Consider the following 9,227-nt stretch of genomic DNA (forward strand, 5'->3'; position numbering starts at 1 on the left):
AAACCAACTGAACGGGCATAGTGTTCATAGAAACCAGATGCTTCTACTAATGTATTGAATTTAATACCAATCATTGGCTTCAAAGCATCATCACAAACAGGAATGTTCAAACCTACAAATCAGTATCATTTTATCAACTCAGAGTATTATTTTATCAGGAAAATCTATCATCAGAAACTATCATTTTATCCGCTTAGATTAGAGATGCCCACCGGTTCCGGTTCCGGCGGTTAACCGTCGAACTGGAACCGGCGGTTCCGGTTCCGAACCGGAACCGTGGCAATTTTCCCGAACCGGAACCGTCGCAATTCGGGTCGCGGTCCGGTTCAGGTTCAAGATATTCCGAACCGGAACCGTCACCGAACCGGCGGTTCGGGACGGTTCGGAACCGGCGGTTAACCAGTGGAACCGCCGGTTCGGGCGCGTATATCAAGGCATCGGGGATGGGGCTGACGGCGGCAGCTTTTCAGCTGCAAAACCGGCCGGTTTCGGTGGTTATTTGGCGGTTAACCGGTGGTTTTGCCCGGAAACCGGCGGTTTTCTGCCAAAACCGCCGGTTTTATGAAAATTCAATTTTTTTTTCAAATTTCAAATTCGAATTCTTCCATAAGAGTTTATCTCTTCAATCTCCCAATTCTCTCTCTTTGTCTCCATTTTCTCATTTGTGCTATTGTGCTTCCATATAATTGCGCAAGTGCTACTCTTATTACGCATTGTTATACACTTATACTTGTTCCCGTAGTTCTATAAGTTGTCTTTCTTTCTCAATTGCTAAAACAAAAAATATATATTATTCCATATTTCTACTTTTCTACATAGCAATATGTCTTCATCCCGAGAACTACGTGGACTTTGATTCCTCAATAAAATTGTGGATACGTAGGCAACTCAACTTAAATTTGAAAAGTTTAACTTTGAAAGTTTAAGTTGAGCTCAAGCCCTTTTCAATTTCCCCCCCTCCCCCCATTTCATGTTTTTTTTATTTACGTTCCCGAGTCCAACGACACTTGTAAATTATATTACATTGTTGTATGTTGTATACTTGTAGTTGTAGTTGTAGATGTATATGTATTGTAAATTGTAATGTATCGTTGTCCGTTACAACTCAAACTCAATAAAATTGATATCATTTTCTCCTTATTCGTCGTATTTCTATTTGAATTATACATTGTCTTGTACTCTTGTTCCAAATTGTTGTATAAATCCAAATTTCAAATTAAAAAAAATAAAATAAAATTTGAACCGCGATACCGCCGGTTCCGAACCGGAACCGCCTAAACCGCCGGAAAAACCGGCGGTTCCGAACCGGAACCGGAACCGTGAAATAGCCTCACGGTCCGGTTCCGCCTTCGACCAAACCGGAACCGGCGGTTCCGAACCGGAACCGTCCGGTTCCGAACCGTGGGCAACACTAGCTTAGATTATCATTTTATAAGGTAAAAGTATCATTTTATTAAACAAAAATGTCATTTTGTACACCAAATATACCTATCATTCTATCGGCTGAAAGTATCATTCTATCGGGCAAAAATATCATTTCATCAGTTTTATTTCATTTTGTCACGTTAAAGTATCATTTTATCAGCTTATATGCAATTTCTCCAGCTAAACTATCATTTTTTATAAGCTTACTGTCATTTTATCCGCTTAGATTATCATTTTATAAGGTAAAAGTATCATTTTATTAAACAAAAATGTCATTTTGTACACCAAATATATCTATCATTCTATCGGCTGAAAGTATCATTCTATCGGGCAAAAATATCATTTCATCAGTTTTATTTCATTTTGTCACGTTAAAGTATCATTTTATCAGCTTATATGCAATTTCTCCAGCTAAACTATCATTTTTATAAGCTAAATGTCATTTTATCCGCTTAGATTATCAGTTTATAAGGTAAAAGTATCATTTTATTAAACAAAAATGTCATTTTATACACCAAAAATACCTATCATTCTATCGGCTGAAAGTATCATTCTATCGGCTGAAAGTATCATTCTATAGGCTGAAAGTATCATTCTATCGGGCAAAGGTATCATTTTATCAGTTTTATGTCATTTTGTCACGTTAAAGTATCATTTTATCAGCTTATATGCAATTTCTCCATCTAAACTATCATTTTTATAAGCTTACTGTCATTTTATCCGCTTAGATTTATCATTTTATCAGGTAAAAGTATCATTTTATTAAACAAAAATGTCATTTTATACACCAAAAATACCTATCATTCTATCGGGGGAAAGTATCATTCTAACCGGCAAAATTATCATTCTATAGGCTGAAAGTATCATTCTATCGGCTGAAAGTATCATTTTATACACCAAAATCTATCAACTCAGAATATCATTGTTTCCGGCAAAAGTATCATGTTATGATGCAAACCTAAAATTTATAAGCCAAAACTATCATCTTAACACAAAAACGGCAAAATATAATTTAATTAAATAAGAATTTCAGTACATCAGAAACATAAACCAATCGACAGCTAATATTCATCAAAAATCAAATTCAATACATGAATCAAAACAATCAATAAAATAAAATGATTGTTACCTTCGTTATTTGCTACGTTCTCCATCGAAGCAAATTCTGACAGCTATTGAACAGATAATCAATAAAAATCTGGAGATTATTGAATAATGAACCAAATCCGAAGGAAATCTGGAGTCTATTGAAATAATCGGAATGAAATCTCTATTGAAATAATCGGAAGGAAATCTGGAATCTATGGAAATAATCGGAAGGAAATCTGGAGATTATGGAAATCTGGAACCAAATCGCGGAGAATAGGAAAAAATCGAACTAAGAAAGAGACAAATAATGGAGCGAAATTCAGAAATTTAAATGAGCGAAATGACATATTTACCCCCACGCCCTTTTTTTATGAAGTAAATCTAAGTTTGAATCTAGACCGCGGGATTTTAAAAACGTGTGGTCCAGATTTGGTTATAGGGTTATTACGTGATTTAGGGGTTATTATATGATCACAACTCTATATATATATATATATATATATATATATATATATATATATATATATATATATATAGGGTAGTGATCAAGATATAACTAATCTTAAGTGTATAACTAGAGAACAAATCTCAGCCACACATCTTAATGGAACAAATATTATTTAGTTTAATAATATAAAATAGGAGAAGGGTATTTTTGGAAATTACATTTGAGATTTAAACCTGCGATCAATTACGCAGTTTTCTTCTTTCTCATTCCAAATATGCGATCAAATCTCCTTCTAAATTTCCTTCCAAATTTGATCACTTCATCCAAATCGCGATTCCATGATCTGTGATGAAATTAGGTGTGTTTGGTTGCAGAGGATAGGGTGAATTTAATAGTTGAATGCTTGGCAGTTCCTGTACTCTTTATTCTTCAATTTTTTCTGTAAAATTTGGGTTTGACTGTGGAACAAGTCCCCTTGCAGTTTATATTTGTATCTGAGGTGGGGAACTTAAATACAAGAAATATATTGTAATGATCCTTGATAATTAATAAATTTTCATAACACGATCGAGTAAATGAGGGATGTATTACAGTTGGGTTTTACTGTATATGCTAATGTTTGCATCATAAATCATACATTGTGATTTTCAAAACACATCACTCTTAATTTGATTTTACTCCACTCTTGTTTACAAAACAATCACTCTTAGCATGATTTTACTCCACTCTTGTTTACAAAACACATCACTCTTAGCATGATTTTACTTCACTCTTGTTCACAAAACACATCACTCTTATTCTGATTTTACTTCACTCTTGTTCACAAAACACTTCACTCTTGTTCACAAAACACATCACTCTTATTCTGATTTTACTTCACTCTTGTTCACAAAACACTTCACTCTTGTTCAAAAAACACTTCACTCTTGTTCACAAAACACATCACTCTTATTCTGATTTTACTTCACTCTTGTTCACAAAACACATCACTCTTATTCTGATTTTACTTCACTCTTGTTCACAAAACACTTCACTCTTGTTCAGAAAACACTTCACTCTTGTTTACAAAACACATCACTCTTATTCTGATTTTACTTCACTCTTGTTTACAAAACACATCACTCTTATTCCGATTTTACTTCACTCTTGTTTACAAAACACATCACTCTTATTGTTAATTTACTTCACTCTTGTTTACAAAACACGTCACTCTTATTGTAATTTTACTTCACTCTTGTTTACAAAACACATCACTCTTATTCTGATTTTACTTCACTCTTGTTTACAAAACACATCACTCTTATTCTGATTTTACTTCACTCTTGTTTACAAATTACATCACTCTTATTCTTATTTTACTCCACTCTTGTTTACAAAACACAAAGAACAACACATAAATATGAAGTGATCTAATTCCAAACTCAAGCACCATCAAGATTCAAGAAATCAAGTTCTCATAATAGTAGTGATCAAAAATATATGCCAGTGCAGCAAACACAAAATTGAAGCAAATTAAGTGCATTATTTAGCAACAATTATCCAAAACTGAAACTCTAATCAACAAAAATCAATGATTTCTGTGAGCATGGAAGTAGAATATGACAGCAGCAGCAGTGGCAATGGCTGTGACCATCCACCTCCTTCCACCGCCGATCTCCCTAATCACCATCTCCTTCTCATCAAAGCACATCTGCATTTCCTACTCCGCCAAATCTTCCGATTATAATTTCTCCACAATCCTTTCCAAAACCTGGATTCGCTCATCTCTAGCATCCAATTCCACCATCAGTGACGCCTTTTTCCTCCAATTCAGCGTCCGATTCCTGCAGAACGTGACGACGGCGACGCCAACATCGACGAGAAGGTTGAATCGCGCGAATTTTGCAGAAGAGAGAAGAAAAGGTTGAATCGCACAATGAGGTTGAATCTCCTGCCGCCGCTGCGACAACGGCAGGTACAAGGCGGTGATGAGGATGGAGAAGAGAAGAAGAGGAGATGAATTCTAATTTGCCGACGTATCCTATTTTTGGATATGCAACGACCATTATACCCCTGCCTTGTTATTATGGAGTAAATTTGTGATTGAGGGAACTAATTTCCCCTTAAATTCGAAAATTAATACTAGCCCTTGATTTTCTTGATCTTGTGGCTTTGATTTGTTCTCTAGTTATTTGGTTAAGAGACATTTGCCATAGATCACTACTCCATATATATATATATATATATATATATAGGGGAGCGTTATTCTCCTATTCATCCCTTAGATCCTTTATTCTTCTTAATATGAGCAGTTAGATCTCATTCATCAACGGTCCAAATGATCTGCATTATTACACTATAATGGTGCATTATTAGTCGGTGTGCATTATTCAACTGAAAATCTGCATTATTACACTATAATGGTGCATTATTAGTCGGTGTGCATTATTCAATTTGAAATCTGCATTATTAAATGACACGTGGCACTAATCTAACAGTCGGATGACAAAATCGTGGGGCTGAGATCAAGAAGGAAAAAGGAGAAAATATGCAAAAAAGAAATGAATACATCTCTCTATATATATAATACAATATAAAAACCGCAATCACAACAACTGTAAAATGCATATATATTTAATACGAACTAGCCCAAAATATATCTAATAAAAAGAACATGTCAGAGCTGTGGTTTTACATCTGAAGCTGTGGCAACTGAATCCTACGTGTTCTCATTGATTGAAAACATTATAAGATTCGTCTGTTATCAATAGTTCAAAACAGGTCCTTCTCAATATACACAATTAAACTGTCATTCATCCATTCATCTCTCATTAGTTTATATCAGTAAGATACTATCAACACCCACATCCACATAACATAATTGTATTATGTATACTAGACAATTACAATTCATAAATATTAGCTTGCAACTAACCATTGTTATAACTTTTTTAACTTGCAACTATTCTACCAAAAGCTTAAAAAGACAGGAGATAGAATATAAAATTAACAACTTTAATAAACTCCTTACCTCACAATTTATGTAGAATTTGAATATTAATTTCTGTAAAGTCTCAAAGACTCAAACCCTCTTGCCGCAACCCCTCTGCTCTAAACCTCTAAACACTTCTGCTTGTATTCCTTTGATTTTTTAAAGTCCCAAAACTGTGTACCCACTTAAAATTTTAAACTCCCTTCTTCTCAAATTTTAATAAAAATGTGTGCCCATTTTAAAAAATGATAGCACTTTTATAAAATAAAATAATGCATTCTCTATTTTTAAAAGTTAAAAACGAGTTCAACATATAATGTGGGTTAAGTGGGGTAAGTTTGACTTTTATTTTTATAATTAATTAATTCACTTCTAAAATTACTTATTTTCTCCCTTACACCGCTAAACACCATTGTTACATTTTTTTTTCTGCAGATTTTTACTTCTCCTTCTTTAATTTCATCCCCACACAATTGTTCATCACAAGACAATTTGTTCTTCAGTAGCATTGTTTGGTAAGGTCTTAACATGATTTTTCAAAATTTAGAAAAATCTGAAAGTAGAAAATTTTATGAAAAAAATTGGGTAAGGGCTTAAGCCCTACCCTGTGTCCACGTGCACGTGCATCCGCCCCTAGGAATGAGTTAATGTGAGAAGAGAGATCGTGGAATGACCTCTGATGTCACGACCGCCCTTACTAAGGATAGTAAGTTCGGTTTATCATGACTAGGGGAGGATCAAAGAAGCGGGAAAGAAACTGGAATATATAGCACACTTGCTCGAAAATGTGAATAGTAGGAATAACTTGATAGGACCATAGTATCATCTCAACAAAACATAACTCGAAAGAAATAGTATCAAAACATAACTCGAAAGAAATAGTATCTTAGCAGAAGCATTTAAGTCAATGGATAATGACATGTATGAAGACATATCACATCTAGAGTACAAAATATAGATCTTCATTAGCTCTGCTCAACGCCCACCACGCTCATCACCGCACAACCTGCACATTTTTAAAATATATGCAGGGCTGAGTATTTATATACTCAGTGAACACATACCAAAATATATTTACATACAGATATTTATCATGCCACCATTGAGTGATCCCAGGATTTTAGCTTTAAAAGGCCCGGGTACACTAAAATATTTCATCTTGAAAAATATGGTTGCGTAGCCCATTATCCATAAACCTTCATCCTCATCATACCATATCTGAACATATATGACATGAAATGTGGCCACATTCCAAATCACTAGCCGGCCAACTCGAAGGATGACGCCCGATCTGTACACTAGTCCAAGTAGGGTTTGCGGCCCTACTGGGACCCGAATTCTACTAAACATACATGGCAAAGCCACTTTAGATAGGTCCCCATAGAGAAACATAAACATGGCATGACAAATAATACCACATTAAAACATGCGCTTATGACATAGTCGATATTTAAACAGAGAACCCACCTCGATTGCTTATTTTCTTTAACTAGAATCTCCGTTCCGATCTTTGCAGAGATAGCCTTTTGGAAACCACAACATATACTTAATTAGAAGGAAAACATTTATAGAATGCATGCATTTGCTCATTTTATTTTCTATTATTTTTATTTTTATTTTTAGAGGTGTTCTGAAATTGTTTTACAGAAAATAAAATCATAATTATGTTAATATAATAAAACTTAACTTTCCCTTGAATTATCTATTCCGGAAATTGGAACATCGTTTCAGATATTATCACAATGTCACCTCACTTATTTGTTTACTCCATACCTTAATTTGGAGAACCAAAACTGTATGATACGTTCATCCCAACGCTAAAAATAATTAAATCCACAAGTCTTACACTAACTATTATATTTAGTCCAAAACCTTATATTCCAAACTGTAAGTCCTGTAATTGAGACCGCTCCACCTTTCTCTTTCTCTCTCTCCTCTTCCGTCGGCGCCGGTGTGCGACGGCACGTTGTCGGCCTCATGCCTCCGCACCTTCATGTCCACCTTCAGCCACTGTGCTGCTGTTTGATCGTGGTGCAGGAACGACGGCGTCGTTGTAGCGCCTCACCAGCTGTGCTCGCCATTTCCTTGCTGCTACTAGTCTCGGTTGTCGTCGCATGTTGCGACAGAAACGTCGGCCTTCCCCGTCTTTGCCCCTGTTGTCCGTACCACCGTAAGGTAAGGGTCTTCCTATTTCGTCTTCATTAATCTCGTTGCCTAAACATTAATATGTTACTTCGATAATTTCATATTTTGATATATTGGTGGATTTTCATCGTTTCTAGAGTTTTGAGAAAATTGGTCGGAGTATGTCACGCCCGCCCACCCCAGGGGTGTTACAAACGAGGCGATCGTGACCAAGGGACAAACATTTAAGAATAGCATTTAAGGATAACAGTTCATAAGAAAGACTCAATTATCTTAAAAGAATAATATATATCAGAGTGTATGATACACAGAGTGCAAACTCGACTTTAGCTCCAAACAAATGGGAAAAGCTCGAATAAAATCAGAGTGTCTTTTCAACAATCAGCAACTCGAGAAAAATTATCTCAACAATACTTGGCGGAAGCATTCGAGAGTAGAATACTATTATGTATGAAGACATAATATATTCAGAAAGTTTTATTTACAATCTTCTTCACTTTCATGCTCAACACCCACCGCGCTCGTCACCGCTCAACCTGCACATAGAGAAAACATGCAGGGCTGAGTACTTGGTGTACTCAGTGGACACGTGCCAAAATATATTTTATAAAAATAGATTTTGTCAAGCCACTCTTTGAGTGAACTCGGGATTTTAGGAAAAGTCCGAGAACACTAAACATTTTTCTTTTCCTTTTTCAAAAGCGATCTTTCGATCTATTTTCCTGGAACATATGCCGTATCTGACAAACCCGATTTCACTATCTCTTGTTCATTCATCAGTCCATTCATCATTCATCTTTCCTTTCATCATTTATCATATCTTAACATTCAAGTGCCTGGGAAGTGGTTACCTCCCACGGTCACCCATCAATCCATTCCATTCAAGTGCCGGGGAAGTGGTTACCTCCCACGGTCACCCATCAATCCATTCCATTCCTCATTCATCGTTCCTTTCATCATTCATCATATCTTAACATTCAAGTGCCGGGGAAGTGGTTACCTCCCACGGTCTCCCATCAATCCATTTCATTCATCGTTGCAGTCAGATAGGCATAGTTCCAAAACAAAATATGGCTTGACATAACCTTTTTAACTTTATTTTTCTGTAAGACCGTTTTTTTTTTTACATAACTCATCTTTCTTTCATCA

This window comes from Salvia splendens, chromosome 12, assembly GCF_004379255.2.
Source record: "Salvia splendens isolate huo1 chromosome 12, SspV2, whole genome shotgun sequence".
Taxonomy (NCBI): Eukaryota; Viridiplantae; Streptophyta; class Magnoliopsida; order Lamiales; family Lamiaceae; genus Salvia; species Salvia splendens.